Genomic DNA, 19,489 nt, shown 5'->3' with positions numbered 1-19,489 from the left:
ATATTCTTAAACCATTGTTACACATATATTACATATATAATAACATAACCTTAAACCACTACAACTATTTAAAACTAAAGCTATATCTTTAAACTACTCCAGTAGATTATTCAAGATTAATTTTCTAACACGCAGCCTGAAAGGCTGGTGAAAAGAAAGTGTTAGTTGCTCAGCCGTGTCCAACTCTGCAACCCCATGGACTGTAGCCTGCCAGGGTCCTCTGTCCTTGGGATTCTCCAGGCAAGAATACTGGAGTGAGTAGCCATTTCCTTCTCCAGGGGATCTTCCTGAACCAAGGGCTGAACCCTGTTCTCTTGCGCTGCAGGCAGATTCTTTACCATCTGAGCCACAAGGCAGCCAAGAAGACAGAAAGCGTGGACTCTAGGTATCCCCCAAAATGCTGGCCAGCGGAAGGAGAATGGGCTACTCAAGAAAACCGAGGGAGCCTGGAGGGGAAGTCCTGAGCAAACACAGCTGGGCCAGGAGAGGAGAGTACCGCAAGCGGCAATGTGCAATTTAGAATCTCAAGGAACAGAGCAAGAGGGGGCAGGCCAAAGCTGACGGTGAGTGAGCAGAAGACAGTGTGGGGCAGGCAGGACTCAGATCCAAACAGTGCATGCCATCTGTGACTTCCCCAGTGACCCAGAGAGACCTCAGCAGAACCACTCCACCATGTGTGCGAATTAGCTGAACATGAGATGGTTACAAGGAAGGGGCCTGGACTCTAATGTCTGAATTTTCCAGGAGAGTCTGAACCTGAGCAAAGTTAAGGAGGCATACCCATGGCATTCTTCAGGACAAATACAAGGGCACTGAAAACAGTAGTTCTTAACAAAGGCTAAAGAGGAGACTTGTTGGGGTTCTTGCAGCATTTCACTTCTGAGAAAGAAGTATGAGTCTGACAGACGTAAGAGATGGAAAATACCATCAATGGAGTACAGAACTAATCTTCTTCCTCTAGTTCCTCCAAGCGCTCTTCTATGCTTGTCCTGCAGGGAAAAATCTAATCCTTACAGATGAGGAAAGGGGGACAGAGAAGAAGCCAAGGCCGCAGCAGCCCAGAGCCCGTCCTGGGCAGGCACCACACTGTCCTGGAGGGACTCCCTCACCAGACTGCGGGCTCCTGAGGTCTCAGGAATGAAGCCAGAATTAGAATTACAGAGAGGAGTTTCTGCAATTAGTCACAGGATGTTTCTGTTTGCCACTGCTGCATAACAAACTACCCCAGCCTCAGTTGCCTAAACAGCAGGGATTTCCTACTTCTCACCATCCCGTGGGTTGACTGCACAGCTCTGCTGCTGCTCTTGCCTGACTTGCGTGCTGCTGCACTGGGCCCAGGTCAGCTGGGGACTGGGCTCAGGGAGGAGGGCCGGGCCTTCCCCCCAGGTGGGCCTCCTCTCAGCGTGGCGGCAGCAGCCGAGGAGCCGGCCCGCTGCACGTGGTGCCTCTGCCTGCAGCGCGCCTGCTTATGCTCCCCTGGCCACTGCAGGCCGCCCGGCACAGCCCGGTACAAACGGCGGGGAAGGAGACTCCACCACTTGGCTGGAGAAACAAGCAGGCCCACGCCGCAAAGGGGCACAGGCACGGAGAGGCGATCCACTCAGGCGCTGTTCTGTGCCGTTATTTCACAGACACTGTTGTTGCTGTTCTTCTCTCTGGTAACTACTTTCCTTGGTAGAATTTTTATTTTAAAGTGTCTTTACACCAATTACATCTAAAAATTTGATTATGTTCCTTCATTTGTAATGTGGGGCAAGGGGGAGTTACTGGGCTCTATTTCTACTTCAGAATGGATCCAAAAACATTTCAAGGCTTAAAGATTAGAATTATTACAGGCAGCAATTCACATCATTTGAAGATCTTATGTTCTTCACAAACATATACATCTTTCGAAGCAATTCATTAAACTAACTGAAGAAAGAATTCTGGGCACATGTTATAACAGAAAAATCTAAGGCAGCTCTATCTCACTTGAAACGCTTTATGCAGAAGAATTCTCATCTCATTACACTGTATAACGTAGCATATAATGCCGGTGGTACAGACCGCCCTGCTCCAGCCGTCTGTCATCTCAGGCTGGAGCAAGCACCTTCTCTACTTAACGCAGTAGCAAGGTAGAGGAATCAGAGCAGGGCCTGCCTCACCACCTAAGAAATCTCTCTCTAGCCGGGACAAATCCTCTCCCGCCCGTGCCATGGTCAGCTTCACCCTTGTTCATTCTACCACCCTCTTGGGATGTTGCACACACTCTGCACACCAGGCCAAAAACTTCCTGGCCTTCAGAGCACATCTTCACATTTATCTTCTCTGTGAGCAAAGAAACGTCAAAACAGGCTCCCCCACTCCTATCTTGCCACCCACAACATGTACCCAATATTCTTTACAGTTTGATATTTAAATATACATGCTGGCCAATTTTATGTATCAACTTGAATAGGCCCCAGTACGCAGATATTTGGTCAAATATTATTCAAGATGTTTCTGTGAAGGTATATTCATAGATCTGATTAACATTTAAATCAAGAGACTTTGTGTAAAAGATATTACTCTCCATAATGGGTCCTGTCCGACTCTTTGTGACCCCATGGACTGTAGCCTGCCAGGCTCCTCTGTCCATGGGATTCTCCAGGCAGGAATACTGGAGTGGGTTGCCATTCCCTTCTAAAAGGATCAAACACAGGTCTCCTGCATTGCAGTCAGATTCTTTACTGTGTGAGTCACTAGGGAAGGGCCTATAATGTGGGTAGGACTCATCTATCATATGAAGGCCTTAAAACAAAAAACCCCTCTAAGCCTCTCTTGGAAGAAGACAGAATTTTGCCAGTAGACCTGTGGTCTCAAATTTCGGATTCAACTCTTCTCTCAGTTCCCCAATCTGCCAGCCTAGCGTGCAGGTTTTAGACCTGGCAGCCTCTACAGTCACATGAGCCAATTTCTTAAAATCTATCAATAAGAATCTTTCTCTATCCATCTATCTTTTTATATACTATTGGTTCTGTTTCTTTGGCAAACCCTAAAACAAAATACTATCTAGTTACAGATCATTCCTTACAGTACAGAACCCTTGGCCTACTAAAAAGGCTGGACCCTCTTTGGACATTACATATTCTTTAGCATTCCCTGCAGTGTTCTGGATTGTCATGCATTTCTTTTAAGCATTGCCCACAGTGTTCTACATAGAGCACGGGTGAGATATTTCTGAAAATTTAACTGGTGTTTCTTTATGACTAAATCTTGAATCCTCCCAGTTTCCTAATCTTTCTGCCTTAATTACTGTGATCTGCATGATAATGTATTACAAAGCATAAGCTGAAAGAAAGAAAAGTAACTCTGGCCCCATTTTCCTCTGGGTAAATCCCAAAGGTGGTTAAAGTCTATTAAGAATTGGGAATTTTAATATTAATTTGCACAGGTGGTACAATGTAAAAGCCTTCAGTTTACTGTTTGCTCTATGATCCTGAAACTCAGTTTTCTCCCTCTAGATATCACTTTTCAGTGGAAAAAAACTATAGTGAGAAAAACTTTTCAATCATCAAAGTAGTAACCCAGTGCAAGTCGCTCAGTTGTGTCTGACTCTTTGCAAACCTATGGACTATACAGTCCACGAATTCTCCTGGCCAGAAGACTAGCCTTTCCCTTCTCCAGGGGATATTCCCAACCCAGGGATCGAACCCAGATCTCCCTCATTGCTGGCGGATTCTTTACCAGCTGAACAACAAGGGAAGCCCAAGTAACCTAAGATCTAATTTAAAAATAATATAAATGTAAACTAGGAAACAGTTATTTGCTTTTAAAGTCAGCTATCACTTCTCAGAGGTTTCACCTCATTATAAAACCCTTCTCTCTGGGAAGACACACAAAACATCTGAATCAAAGACACAGACAAGCGTGCATTTTCATGCAGACAAGGAAGGCAGCGTGACCCCCACACTGAAATAACTCAGCTAGTATGTTCTGAGCACCTATAAATTCTGTTTGCTAAACATCTCTGCTCTGGACCCTCCAATAACTCTAATCTGTTGATTCAATCTGTAGTAAAGGATGAGTAAATAGAACCAAGTACAACAGATAAGGTAAAAAAATTCAGAACTCTGCCCTTAACCGTTTAAATCTACATTCCACAAAAGATTCTCTCTTTTTTTAACTGTAGGGAAAAAATGTAACAAAATTTATGAAATTAGCCATTTTAGATGTACAGTTCAGTAGTATTAATTATATTCACATTGTCAGGAAAAGATCTCCAAAACATTTTCAATTTCCAAAACTGAAACTCTATACCCTTTAAGGAGAAGGCAATGGCACCCCACTCCAGTACTCTTGCCTGGAAAATCCCATGGACAGAGGAGCCTGGTGGGCTGCAGTCCATGGGGTCACTAAGAGTCGGACACGACTGAGCGACTTCCCTTTCACCCTTCACTTTCCTGCATTGGAGAAGGAAATGGCAACCCACTCCAGTGTTCTTGCCTGAAGAATCCCAGGGACGGGGGAGCCTGGTGGGCTGCCATCTATGGGGTCACACGGAGTCAGACACGACTGAAGCGACTTAGCAGCAGCAGCAGCAGCATACCCTTTAAACAAAAGATGCAATAAATTCACCAAAGTTACGGTAGTAATCGTTTCATGATGGATGTAAATCAAATCATTTTTCTGTATACCTTAACCTTATACAGTGCTGTATGCCAATTAGACCTCAATAAAACTGGAAGAAAAAAAATAAACCAACAGCAAAGAAGATGCTTATTCTTAATATTTCCTACCCACTGCCTATTTTATTCTATACATGAAGTAAAATTATTTTCACAATAAACTTTATGGACTACTACCAGAATAACAGCAGATTAAAAAAAAAAATTGTTCAAGGAAATGAAGAGGTCAGAAGTATGACTATGGACAGAAGATCCATATGAACCCCTGTGTAGAGAGAGGACACAGCTGGAATATAGCTTCACGGTCACTCTGAATGCAAGTGAGGAGTCAGAAGAGGCGGGCCCACAGCTAAAGCAAGTCAAACGAGGCAGCACCAACTACAGAAGCAGCAGTCCTCTGGTGACTGCGTTCAATGGGGTTTACCAGCCCTCCAGCTGCCCACAGTAAGGATGGCAAGACTGCTGGGAAGTATACAGTGCCAATCTAACAGGGGTACTGTGCCAAGCCTCATTCAACACACTTTTAGCTAAATATGCCTATTCAGGCCTACAAAATAGTAATAATGACTTAACTATAAATCTAGTAAAATAACCTACCACAGTATAAGTGTTTAACAAATAAAAGTATCCCTGATATTTTTCTGCCTGTTACTATACTTTAAATGTAACTCTGGTGTTTTTATTTTAGAAAGATGAACCCTGATTAAATCACTAGCTTTGAAAATCACTTACATACATTTTTTTCCAAAGCCTGACTCCCAGCTGAGCCTGCACTGGGACGGCTCCAGGAAAGATAAGAGGGATTTTGCACATGACTGAGGTTATGCGCAGGGTCAGTCCTGCTAAAGGCCAGTTTGCAGAAGTCTGGGAACTCTCAAAGAGGTGGGGGGACAGGAGGTGGGGCGCCACTCATTCTAAACCAACGTCTAAGTTTAGTCCAAAGAAAGCCACAGAGCATGAGAACAGAATGTGGCTTGGAGAGCGCGCTGCCTGTGGTTCACACTGCACTGCAGAGGACAAGGGAGCTATGCTCAGAGAGACTGCAGAACTATGAAGGCTCAAGGAACAGGCAGCGCAGGAAGCAGCAGCTGTTAGTCACAAAGCTCAGAGTGGCTCGGGTGACAGGGACGCTGCGGACCTTCCACAGGTCTGGGGCGTGAACACTGGACAGCTCCAGAGGAGTAAGGAGCGAAGGCAAAGTTAGAGCCAGGACCGTGACAGCTAAGCCAACCAAGAGATTACTAGAGCCCCTTCCACTCACAAGGCCACGTGACTAAACTGTGCCTTTGATGAGTACTTCAGTACTGTACTAGAAAGTGGACAGTGTTATCCACGACAAAGGTACCCCTACCTCCTGGCAGAATTCGTATTCAAATGGTCTCTTGAGGAAAATATCTTCACTTAAGGTCCTCTGGACTCTCACAGATTAAATCTGAATAAGAAGAAAAGCTCACAATCAAAATATACTTAAAACTGCTAATTAAAATACAACTTATGAGATAATTTTATAAAATACAAATAGTTCCAGTTATACACTGCTTACAGAAGACACATGATGAATAATAACACAAAAAGTTGAAAATAAAAGAATTTAAAATGTTAAATATTAACCAAAAGAAAACAAGAATAGCTCTAACAACAAAAAATAAGCCTCTCTTATCTGTTACTCACTGTAAGTGAGAGAAAGTTCAGAAAACATGGTCTTAAACAATGGAAATCTCAACTGAGAAATGAAAATTATGAAACAGAACCAAACAAAAATCCTAGAACTGAAAAGAATGAAAACTTAATGGATGATCTTAACAGTAGTTTGGAGATGATAGAAAAGTTAGGAAACTAGAAAAAACAGACTAATGTAAATTATCCAAGCAGGGAAAAAAAAAAAAAAGACTGTAGAAAAATGAACATTCTCACAAAGCTGTGAAATAACATCAAGCAGTATAATATAGGTATAACTGGAGATCAGATGGCGAAGAGAGTGATACTAGAGCAGAAAAAGTATTTGAAGGTCCAATAGCTGTAAACCTCCCAAATTTGATTAAAAGACACTGACTTATATTATAAACCCAAGAAACTTAGTGAACCCCACATTCAGTTCACTTCCGTCACTCAGTTGTGTCTGACTCTTTGCGATGCCATAGACGGCAGCACACCAGGCTTCTCTGCCCACCACCAACTCCCGAAGCTTACTCAAATTCATGTCCATTGAATTGGCGATGCCATCCAACCATCTTATCCTCTGTCATCCCTTTCTCCTCCTGCCTTCAATCTTCTAGCATCAGGGTCTTTTCCAGTGAGTCAGTTCTTCACATCAGGTGGCCAAAGTATTGCAATTTCAGCTTTAGCATCAGTCCTTCCAATGAATATTCAGGACTGATTTCATTTAGGATGGACTGGTTGGATCTCCTTGCAGTCCAAGGTACTCTCAAGAATCTTCTCCAAAACCACAATTCAAAAGCATCAATTCCTCGACGCCCAGCCTTCTTTATAGTCCAACTCTCACATCCATACACGATTACTGGAAAAAGCATAGCCTTGACTAGACAGACCTTTGTTGGCAAAGTAATGTCTCTGCTTTTTAATATGCTGTCTAGGTTGGTCATAACTTTTATTCCAATGAGCAAGCGTCTTTTAATTTCATGGCTTCAGTCTGCAGTGATTTTGGAGCCCAAGAAAATAAAGTCTGTCACTGTTTCCATTGTTTCCCCATCTATTTGCCATGAACTGATGGGACTGGATGCCATGATCTTATTTTTTTGAATGTTGAGCTTTAAGCCAACTTTTTCACTCTGCTCTTTCACTTGCACCAAGAGGCTCTTTAGTTCTTCTTCACTTTCTGCCATAAGGGTAATGTCATCTGCATATCTAAGGTTATTGATATTTCTCCTGGCAATCTTGATTCCAGCTTGTGCTTCTTCCAGCCCAGCATTTCACAGGATGTACTCTGCATATAAGTTAAATAAGCAGGGTGACAATATACATCCTTGATGTACTCCTTTCCCAATTTGGAACCAGTCTATTTTCAGTTCTAACTGTTGCTTCTTGACCAGCATATAGATCTCTCAGGAGGCACGTCAGGTGGTCTGGTATTCCCATCTCTTGAAGAATTTTCCACAGTTTGTGGTGATCCACACAGTCAAAGGCTTTGTCAATAAAACAGAAGTAGATATTTTTCTGGAACTCTCTTGCTTTTTCGATGACTCAGTGGATGTTGGCAATTTGATCTCTGGTTCCTCTGCCTTTTCTAAAACCAGCTTGAACATCTGGAAATTCATGGTTTATGTACTGTTGAAGTTCTAGCTTGGAGGATTTTGAACATTACTTTGCGAGCGTGTGAGATGAGTACAACTGTGTGGTAGTTTGAACACTCTTTGGCATTGCCTTTCTTTGGGATTGGAATGAAAACTGACCTTTTCCAGTCCTGTGGCCACTACTGAGTTTTCCAAATTCGCTGGCATATTGAGTGCAGCACTTTCACAGCATCATCTTTCAGGATTTGAAACAGCTCAACTGGAATTCTATCACCTCCACTAGCTTTGTTCATAGTGATGGTTTCTAAGGCCCACTTGACTTCACATTCAAGGATGTCTGGCTCTAGGTGAGTGATCACAGCATCATGATTATCTTGGTCGTGAAGCTCTTTTTTGTACAGTTCTTCTGTGTATTCTTGCCACCTCTTCTTAGTATCTTACGCTTCTGTTAGGTCCATACCATTTCTGTCCTTTAGCGAGCCCATCTTTGCATGAAGTGTTCCCTTGGTATCTCTAATTTTCTTGACGTGATCTCTAGTCTTTCCCATTCTGTTGTTTTCCTCTATTTTTTTGCATTTTGATCGCTGAGGAAGGCTTTCTTATCTCTCCTTGCTATTCTTTGGAATTCTGCTATTCTTTGAAGAACTCTTCTATTGTTTGCTATTCTTTGGAATTCTTTGGATCAGTGGAGAAATAACTCCAGAAAGAGTGAAGAGATGAGCCAAAGCAAAAACAACACCCAGTTGTGGATGTGACTGGTGACGGAAGTAAAGTCCAATGCTATAAAGAGCAGTACTGCATAGGAACCTGGAATGTTAGGTCCATGAACAAGGCAAATTGGAAGTGGTCAATCAGGAGATGGCAAGAATGAACGTCAACATTGTAGAAATCAGTGGACTAAAATGGACTGGAATGGGTGAATTTAACTCAGATGACCATTATATCTACTACTGTGGGCCCTTAGAAGAAATGGAGTAGCCATCATAGTCAACAAAAGATCCAGAAATGCAGTACTTGGATGCAATCTCAAAAATGACAGAATGATCTCATTTGTTTCCAAGTCAAACCATTCAATATCACAGTAATCCAAGTCTATGCCCTGATCAGTAATGCTGAAGAAGCTGAAGTTGAATGGTTCGATGAAGACCTACAAGACCTTCTAGAACTAGCACCCAAAAAAGATGTCCTTTTCATCACAGGGGACTGGAATGCAAAAGTAGGAAGTTAAGAGATACCTGGAGTAACAGGCAAATTTCACTTTGGAATACAAAACAAAGTCAGGGCAAAGGCTAACAGAGTTTTGCCAAGAGAATGCACTGGTTATACCAAACTCCCTCTTCCAACAACACAAGAGAAGACTCTACACATGGACATCACCAGATAGTCAATATCAAAATCAGACTGATTATGTTCTTTGCAGCCAAAGATGGAGAAGCCCTATACAGTCAGCGAAAACAAGACCGGGAGCTGATTGTGGCTCAGATCATGAACTCCTTATGGCCAAATTCAGACTTAAATTGACAAAAGTAGGAAAAACCACTAGATAATTCAGGTATGATCTAAATCAAATCCTTTACAATTATACAGTGGAAGTGACAAGTAGATTCAAGGGATTAGACCTGATAGAGTGTCTGAAGAACCACGGACAGAGGTTCGTGACATCGTTCAGGAGGCAGTGATCAAGACCATCCCCAAGAAAAAGAAATGCAAAAAGGCAAAATGGTTGTCTGAGGAGGCCTTACAAATAGCTGAGAAAAGAAGAGAAGTAAAAGGCAAAGGAGAAAAGGAAAGAACCCTATGTAGGATCAATATAAACAGAACTGCATCTGAGCATCAGAAACTGCTGGAAATCAAAAATAAAGAGAAAAATCTTGAAAGCACCTAGAAAGAAATAATAACAATGACAACAATAACAACAGTATGAATTATCACTTTCTATCAGAAAAAAGCCAGAAAACAATGAAATGATAACCATAATGTTGAAAGAATTCCATATGCAGCAAAAATATCTTTCAAAAATCAAGCAAAATAAAGAAGTCCAATGAACAAAAACTAAGGAAATTTATTTCCAGCAAATGATACCTGATAAAGACTAGAATCTACAAAAAGAAAAGAAGGATAACACAGATGGAAATATGTGGATTAACAAAGAACTATCTCTCATTTTCTCCTCAGCGCAGCAAGTGTAACACGGAGGCTTGCCATGTAGATTTATGTAAAATACATGAAAACAACAGCACGGTGAACATGGCAAGAATGGGATTACACTGCTGCAAGGCGCTTCTAGTTTACAAGCATTGGTAAGATACTAACTAGGAGAGGAGGGCAGATTGCACTAAGTTGAGGATGAATGCTGCAATTGCAAATGCAACCACTAAAAATAAGTTATTAAATGGAACATCAAAACAATCAGTAGAGTAAGGGAGTAAGGGAGTAAGAGAGTAACAGAAAAGGGAGGGGGAAAAAGATCTAAACCCTACTTTAGTCAGTTCTCACTGTGTACAGTTATCTTCTATAAAGTTGGCAGGAACATGGAATCAGTGAACACAGAACCATTGCTCCTAGGGGAAATACAAGGTGAGGTTCCAGGGAGCCTCTGGTCACAACACTTCAGTCAACCATCAACACATAAGCTTGTCTTAGTTTGCCTGTGTTTGAAGACACCTTATTTAGCAAATATATTTTATCCATTCATTAACACTGAACTCATGATCAATAGTATTTTAACTCCTGCCTGAGGAAGCCTGCCTAATAACAAGTCTATTTTCTCCGTAAGGCACATTACAGTCTTCTTTACTTAGGAACATGAGGCAGCATCTCAGCACTATGCTTAGGGGCAATTTTAAACAGTGAAATCATAAAAAAAAAAAACCCACAAAATGTGAAAACCATGGCACTGAAGAGATCACAGAAAGGACAGTGTGAGAGGTGCAACAAGCAGGCAGAGTGTGACTCGCTGAGCGTCACTTCAGAGCCTGAGCACTAGGCGGCCCAGACATCTCACTGCTTTGTGCCTGTCCGTGAGTGATGCCGAGAGCATTGTCAGTCCTGACTTGGGGATCAGAGTTAAATTTTAGTGAGTAGGTTTATAGATTCTATTCTATATTTTCAGATATAGAATACATGAATAAAGAGAATCAACTGTGTATCAGTCAGTGCATTAAATATAAAGGGGCCAAATATTCCAATTAAAAGGTACAGACGGTCAGAATGGGGATAAAGAAAAACAAAAACCAAAAGATCAAGACCCAACCATACCCTGCAAGACATGCAAAGAGATACACTTTGAGTCTAAAAACACAGGGCTAAAGTAGAGAGAATGGAAAAAGAGAAACACAACTTTCCACAACTGACACATGCTGAAATTTTAAAAATCTGAATAGCAATACATCTGTTAAACAAATTAACTTGTTAGTCTACCCTCCTACAAAAATAAAACTCAAAGCTCAAATGGTTTCACTAGTGAATCCTATCAAACAATAAGGAAGAGAATAATTCCCACCTCATTTACATGCTTTGCCTAAAACTATCAGAAAAATCTAAACAAGAAAATTTTTAAAAAAAACGACTACAAATCATAAACAGTTCATGCTGCTGCTGCTGCTAAGTCGCTTCAGTCATGTCTGACTCTGTGCGATCCCATAGACAGCAGCCCACCAGGCGCCCCCGTCCCTGGGATTCTCCAGGCAAGTACACTGGAGTGGGTTGCCATTTCCTTCTTCAATGCAGGATAGTTCATGAACCCAGATGAAAACATCCTTAGCAAACTATTGGAAAAATCAGCAACTTATAAAAATAATAATATATCATGACCAAGCAGAGTTTATCCCAGGAACATAAAGTTACATGAGTATCTGAAAGTCAGTGTCATGTCACAGAATAACTGATGCAACAAAAGCACTTAACAAAAATCAACATCCATACTGGGTTTTTTTTTTTTTTAAAAAAAACAACACCTTAGTACACTAGACACAGAGAAACTTCCTTAATCGTATAAACCTACAGCAAATAATACACTTAATAGTAAAATCCTGAGGCCCTTTCCACTTGATTGGCAACAAGGGAAGGATGCCCGTTCTTACCACTTCTATTGAACAACAGACAGAAGCTCCTAGCCAGTGTAATATGGCAAAGAAAAGAAAGAATGGCTAAAAATTGGAAAAGAAGGTATAAAAACTGTTTCTTTTCACAGAGAACATAATTACTAACAAAGAGATTTCTAGGAAATCTAAATTAGCCAGATTAATCTAAGTCAATTTAGCAAGGCTGCAGAATGCAAGGTCATCCTACAAAATCCAAATATATTTCTACAGACTGACAACAAATGAAAATGAAATTTTAAACTTTTATCTTAATGTTAAAGAGCAGATTAATTATGAATCATCTTTACAAAAGACACGCATGTCTCATATACTGAAAACTAAAATACACTGATGAGAGAAATTAAATATCTAAGGGCATGGAGACATACACCTTGTTTGTAATTTGGAAAATTCATTACTGTAAAGAGGTTGATTCTGCCCAGAATTCTGTTCATATTCCAAACAGATGTTTTTTCAGAAATTGGCCATTTGATTCTAAAACACACAGGAAAATGTGAAGGATGTAAAAGAGCCAAAACAATCTTAAAAAAGAATAAGTTGAAGGACTTACACTTCAAGACTTATTGTAAAGCCACAGTAATCATCAACGTATGGTCTTGGTCTAACGACAGACAAATCAATCAAAACAGAGAGTCCAGGAATAGACTCACACTGACATTGTCACCCGATTTTCCTAAGAGGCACAAAAGCAATTCAACAGAAAATGGAAATCCTTTTCAACAAACAGTGCTGAAGCAAAAGGATGTTCATATAGAAAAAATGATCAACTTTAACCCCTATCTGACATCATAAACCAAAAATAATTTGAGATGGATCCCAAATCTTTTTTACATTTTTGATGCATTTACTTTGAAGAATAAAATAGTCTTCTGATGTCAAAATTTATAAAGTAAGTTTCATGCTCTGAATTTTACTTTTAATATGCTATTTTTCCAAGTCAGTTTCAAAGTATCAGGTTTTAATGAGACAGTAAACTTCAAAAGTTTTAGTTCAATACACACAGCAATTCTTTTTTCCTTCTAGTCTTACTGAGGTATAATTAACATATAGCACTGTGTAAGTTTAAGGTATACAGCATAATGATTTGACCTACATCATGAAACATTACCACAATAAGCCTAGTGGACATACACCATCTCACATGGATACAATATTAAAGAAAGAGAAAAATACATTTCCTCCCTTGTGATGAGAACCCTTAGGACTTAATCCCTTAACAACTTTCGTATATAACATATAGGAGTGCTAACTGTATTTATCATGTTGTACAGGACATCCCTAAGTATCTTTTACATGTGTGTCTGTACCTTTCAACTACCTTCATCCAATTTCTCTCTCCACCCTCATCTCGCCTCCAGTAACAACAAATCTCATCTCTTTTTCTATGAATTTGTTTGCTGTTGAAGTGTAACTGACCTACAAGACTATGTTGATTCCTGTACACAACACAGTGACTCAATATTTCTATGCATTTCAAAACGATCACCATGAAAAGCATGTTATCATGTCACTACACAAAGACATTATATAATTACTGATTATATTCCCCATGCTGTGTTTTCATACCTATGAATCATTTATTTTGTAACTGAAAGTTTGTACCTCCTAATTTTAACCTAAAGCCAAAACTATGAAACTCCTAGAAATAAACACAGGAGAATATCTTTATACCTTGTGTATAAACAAGATGCAAAAGCATACGACAATTCAATACAAGGAGGGGCACCAGAATGTCTTAATTAACACTGGGTAGTATCAATACAAGCTGACAGTTTTTAAAATATGTAAGTAAAACCCACAAATGGATGTGTGCATGTGCATCTACACACATGTCCTCACTCTGTCCTCAGAACAGGAGTAGAAGTCATGACACTGGCTGCATGCACCATGCACCCAGACCTCATTTCCCACTAGCAGGAGCAAGGCTCCCTGAAGAAACGCTGATTGGAGGGCTGAGGCACACAAAATTGGCCCAGAGTAGCTTGTGGCACCAGAAAGCAAAAAATGTTCAAAGAATTATGGAGATATATAAAATAATCTGAGTAGTGAATTATAGGCCACTAAATAATAAAGTGCTATGTCACTCAGTTGCGTCCGACTCTTTGTGACCTCATGGACTGTGGCCTATCAGGATCCTCTGTCCATGAGGATTCTCCAGGTAAGAATACTGGAGTGGTCTGCCATGCCCTCCTCTAGGGGACCTTCCCAACCCAAGGATCAAACCCACGTCTCCTGCATTGCAGGCAGATTCTTTACCATGTGAGCCACCAGGCAAGCCCCAAATAAGGACAGATCGATGAATAATTCAAATAGATAAATAAACAGGGGTGAAGCTCTTCTTTGCAGCAGAATACCAACTAATAAATACAGAAGTGAAGTCGCTCAGTCGTGTCTGACTCTTTGCAACCCCTTGGACTGTAGCCCACCAGGCTCCTCCACCCATGGAATTTTCTAGGCAAGAGTACTGGAATGGGTTGCCATCTCCTTCTCCAAATAAATACAGAAGGAAGTATGTATTTCTTAGCATTTAGCATTAGATTTAGCATTACTGGATGCTAAAATCATCACTGGACTCAAAAACATGTGGGTGAATGTTCAAAAAGGAGTAGGATTCCCTGGTGGCTCAGTTGGTAAAGAATCTGCCTGCGATACAGGAGACCCGGGTTCGATCCCTGGGTCAGGAAGACCCGGGTTCGATCCCTGGGTCAGGAAGAAGGGAATGGCTACCCACTCCAGTGTTCTTGCCTGGAGAATTCCATGGACAGAGGAGCCTGGCAGGCTACAGTCCACAGAGTAGCAAAGAGTCAGACAGACACCATTGAGGGATTAACACTTTCACTTATCGATACTTAATAACTTCAAAGGAAAAATCTGTATCTTGGCAGTAGAGAAATCTGGAAAATAGTGACTTAATCAAGTGTCCAATGTCATCATCAATATTGGAACAAACTAGCATTGGGGGCTCCAAACGTCTTGTGCTGAGAACAATAAAATCAGTTTCCTGTAATTCTGTCTACAGTGTATACCCTGAATCTAACCAGGAGGAAACTTCAGAGAAACACAAACTGGCAAACATTCTGGAGGGAAAAAGAAAAAATAAAAAAACTGGTCCACAGTCTTCAAAAAGGTCAAATGTCAAGAATGAAAAATTCAGGTTAAGGAACTATTCCAAATCAAAAGAGATAAAGAAACATGACAATCAAATTCAGTGTCATTCTGGACTGGACACTGAACAGAGAACACAGGAGCAATAAAGGACGTTACAGGGACAACCACTGAAAATGCAGTATGAAGTCTGAGTTAGTAACAGTACTGCATTAATTATTAAATTTTTATAAGGTCATATAAGAGATTGTCCCAGGTCTTAAGAAATACACAACTTAGACTCAAATGAATCAGAAAAAATGTATTTATATATATGCATAGAGAGAGAGTGATAAAGCTAATGGGGTAAATTTCTAACAATTGGTAAATCTTAGTAAAGGATATGTGGTAGTTCTTTGTACTCTTACACTTTTTCTCTAAATCTGAAATCATATCAAAATTAAAAGTCACACATAAAGCAAAAGGCACAACTGTAAAATCGGAAAAGTGTCTGGATAAACACGAAGGACAAATGATCACTTCCCTCAATATATAAACAAATTGTATAAAGGAATCAGAAAAAAGCAGTAACGGCCCCAAAAGATTAATGGGAAAAAACATGCGCAGCCAATTCACAAAAGGAACTAATGTACTTTTAAAGGAAAAACAATAACAAAAAGCCAACTGCACTAATAATTTAAACAGGCAAAGGAAGATAACAATGAGATGTTTTCCATCTGTTAAATCAGTTATTTTCTTTTTTAAGACACCCAACATTGGCAAGAATATCCTGAAACGGCCACTCAACGTCCTGCTCATGGGAATGTTAATTAGAAACTTTCAGCAATGCACTTCAGCAATATAATCTAAGAATCTTAAAAATATCCATACCACTTCACCCAGTTCATGACACTATCCCAAGGAAATCATCTGAACTGTGGATTCAAGTGTATGCCCGAAGTTATTCATCAGAGGGTATTTCCAGTAGCAAAGTTCTTTAAAATAAGCTGTATGTTAAGCAACAGGGAAGTGGTTAAATAAACTAAGACATAATCATAAAATGCAATATGCAGTCCTTAATAGGTACTAAAAATGGGAAATGGCATGCAGTAAGTGTTAAGAGAATAAAGCTTATAAAAACAGGCATTCAAGATGACTCTAATTAGGTAAAAAGCAATCAGTAGTACCCAGGAAAAAGCACTAATTATGAACACTGACTGTCTGAAAATTAATAAAACAAGGACTGCAAGCACTTGCTGTGGTCTCAAGTTTGTCTATCTTGCCCACCCCTTACCACCTGCCCCTACCCAAGAGAGAGCCACCATTCCTTCCAAGGTGGTACATTCGAATTACCTGTTTCTGGCTCCCTCTCAGCACTCTGAGCATTTCTTGAGGGCAATGCACCATCCCCAGTTGCACTCATTAAACATTTTCTGCTTAATATTTACAAATTCTCCCACCTCATTTCATACACATTAAAAAAAAAAAAAAAAAAACTGGCTCTATCCAGCTACTGAAGTCACCTCAAAAATGAAATCTAAATTGAATATGGAAGTTCACCAAGATGCAGCTTCTCTTTCCTTTGCTTCTTTCAAATAAAAACATTAAGGAGAAAAGCGCTTTCTTTCAGCACTGCAGGCTCCCAGGCAGGCTTCAGGAGACACAGCGACACCGCACAGCTGGTTAGCGCCGGGCGCCAGGGCCACCAGTGTCGCCGCCTCTCAGCTCATCAAAGAACACTGGAGTCTAATCATGAGCTGCCACCAAAACACACCCATCTGCATGCTGCGTGCTCAGCCCCACCCAGGGCCACACCTGACTCCAGCCCCACCCTATTCCCCGCGGAATCCACCTTCCACTCGGCAACTCTCCACCTAATGAGATGAGCAGAGCACAGAGGCTGTGAGCAAGGCTGGCAACACGGAGAAACCAGATGGGAGGGGAATGCCCACAACTGTGCCACAGGGCTGACTGAGAGGCATTCTAAGTCAGCGATCTTCAACCGAGGCGATTTTTGCCACTCGGGGGACTTTTGGCAAAGTCCTAGAGATATTTTTGGTTGCACTAACTCTGGGGATGTTACTGGCATCCAGTGTGAAGAGGCCAAGAAAGCTGCTAACCATTCTAAAATGCACCGACAGTCCCCACAACAAATTATCCATACCCAAATGCCAACAGGGCTAAGGTTGAGAAACCTGCCATAAAGTGATTTATCCACCAATACAGCACAATCTAAACCCAACTCAGCAGGAACAGGACACACAGTGGGTAAAGGAGACTTGAGGCACTTTACGAAATGTAAACACATGCACATGCACACAAGCCTCCTCAGCCAGATGCTTAGGGCAGAGTGAGAGAGTCGTTCCCCTGGACCAAACTTCTACTGCAGGACTTGGGAACAAGAGCATTACAATTTAATGAAAGTAATAAGAATACCTCTTCTTCCTCAAGGGCTTGCTCTGCCACATGTCACATATTTCTTCAAAGACTGCCTCACAGCAGACACTGTAACGAGATAATACTATCAAAACTGCCCAGACTGGTAAACATGTCCAGAGAAGTTGGCAATGCACCCACATAGTTGCTGACAAATTTAGCTGTCTATCTCAAGGACCTAAGAACCCAAACTCACAGTTCCCAGCTTAGCTTAAAAGTGGCAAACATTCAAAGATCACTCAAAGAGAAGAAAATAATAGTGCTCCTTTCCCCACACAAACCATCAAAAATTATGTAAGACTTAAGAGAAGCAACAGCTTCAAAACTGAGAACAAAAAGTATTTAGTCTGTACTTCAACAACAAAAACCTGCAGATAAAAAGGAATTTAGTATATAAAATGCCATCATTATAATTCAGTTAAGGTTAGTGACCTCTGCAGCATACTACAGTATCTCTTTTCTTGATTACTTTAACAATTTTATCATGTCATGACTTCCACCCATGGGAGGCCAGAAAGTTAGAGAACTCATCCAGCACCATCCCTGGCTGAGACTTCAATAATTTTGACCCGACTCTGATACATCATTTGCCAGCCTGACCTTGACTTCCGTCCCTGCATGGTTACAAAGCATCCAGCACTTAAGGTGGCCCATTTCAATGTTGGACAGGAGTATTAATAAATGTTAGAAGTGTGTCCATTACCTGAGACAAGGGCAGCCCTCCTTCCATCCATAGGCATTAGTTTTGCCCTCAATTAGTATTGCGAGATGGAGAAAGCAATGGCACCCCACTCCAGTACTCTTGCCTGGAAAATCCCATGGATGGAGGAGCCTGGTGGGCTGCAGTCCATGGGGTCGCGAAGAGTCAGACACGACTTGAGTGACTTCCCTTTCACTTTTCACTTTCATGCACTGGAGAAGGAAATGGCAACCCACTTGAGTGTTCTTGCCTGGAGAATCCCAGGGACGGGGGAGCCTGGTGGGCTGCCGTCTATGGGGTCGCACAGAGTCGGACACGACTGAAGCGACTTAGCAGCAGCAGCAGCATGAACTCAATTATGATTCACTGAGACAAAAAAAGAAAAACAGAATAGAAGGAATATTAAAGCTCAACCTGTTCAATCCTACTTTTATAAATGAGTAAAATAAAATAGAAAAGGGTGAAGCAGGGTTGCTTGCCAAAAGTCCAGCAACTATATAGGAAAGCTTGAAGTGGAACTCAGGTTTCCTAACTCTTAAGTCTAATCTCCGCAGAACTGTATCAAGTTGTATTAGATGCTGTTACTAATAGAATGGACATTTTTTAAAGTTTTATGATAAAATAGAAAAATATTTTCAGTTTTCACAAGTTCAAAACAACGCACATCATCACAATCCCCTTAGGAACTAGTGTAACTGTGATCACTCGCACTCTATGGATGGAAGAAACCCAGCTCCAAGGTCACCAGTAAACACTGAGGCTGGCTCTAGAAGCCAAATTCTTAAACCACTATGCAACCTGGGTAAGCACCAGAGCACCCCTAACACTGTCAGGACCGAATCAACAAACTTGAGACGTCCAGTGATTCTTTAAAATGTTAACGCTTTGATATAATCTAATATAAAAGATACCATTCCTGAAAAAATATTTAAATTATTTTTAACAAATCAAGATAAATTTAAAGATTTACAGTTTATAGCCTCCTGGCATAAAATAAAAGGTCATTTTAACTTTAAAAATTAGGCTGCAGTATTACAGTATCATCTTCTACATCAACTACCCTAAAGAAATTCACCAAGAAGCAAACTAATCTTTTGGGGAGTAACACAGAAGGAACTCATTTATCACAGGGAACTTTTTGAGAAACCCTCGGCAAGCAAAGCTTCATGCTCTCCATTATTTCCCAAAGGCTCTTTCACATAAGATGTGTGCCATGAATAATATATAAGCTCTAAGCAAATAATATATTCAATCAGCCTAATTCACACA

At 40.8% G+C, this 19,489-nt stretch overlaps 1 protein-coding gene across 8 annotated transcripts in view; it reads right to left on the bottom strand.

The window, feature by feature from the left end:
- MARCHF8 (membrane associated ring-CH-type finger 8) overlaps positions 1 to 19,489 on the bottom strand; it is a 107,097-nt gene that overhangs the window by 70,076 nt on the left and 17,532 nt on the right. For 2 of the 8 annotated variants that reach the window (XM_025284954.3, XM_025284946.3), the window contains exons 1-2: positions 18,224 to 18,415; positions 17,521 to 17,589 (exon numbers count right to left, since the gene is read on the bottom strand). The exons of 2 other annotated variants lie outside the window; for them this stretch is intronic. The gene's annotated coding sequence lies outside the window, so the exon portion shown is untranslated. Of the gene's footprint in view, positions 1 to 5,997; positions 6,059 to 16,437; positions 16,461 to 17,520; positions 17,590 to 18,223; positions 18,416 to 19,489 lie in introns of those variants that run through there. 4 more of the 8 variants (XM_044942449.2, XM_025284950.3, XM_025284953.3 and 1 more) reach the window with 4 other exon arrangements.

This window comes from Bubalus bubalis, chromosome 4 (genome assembly GCF_019923935.1).
Source record: "Bubalus bubalis isolate 160015118507 breed Murrah chromosome 4, NDDB_SH_1, whole genome shotgun sequence".
Lineage (NCBI taxonomy): Eukaryota > Metazoa > Chordata > Mammalia > Artiodactyla > Bovidae > Bubalus > Bubalus bubalis.
This window is presented reverse-complemented; position numbering and strand designations above follow the sequence as displayed.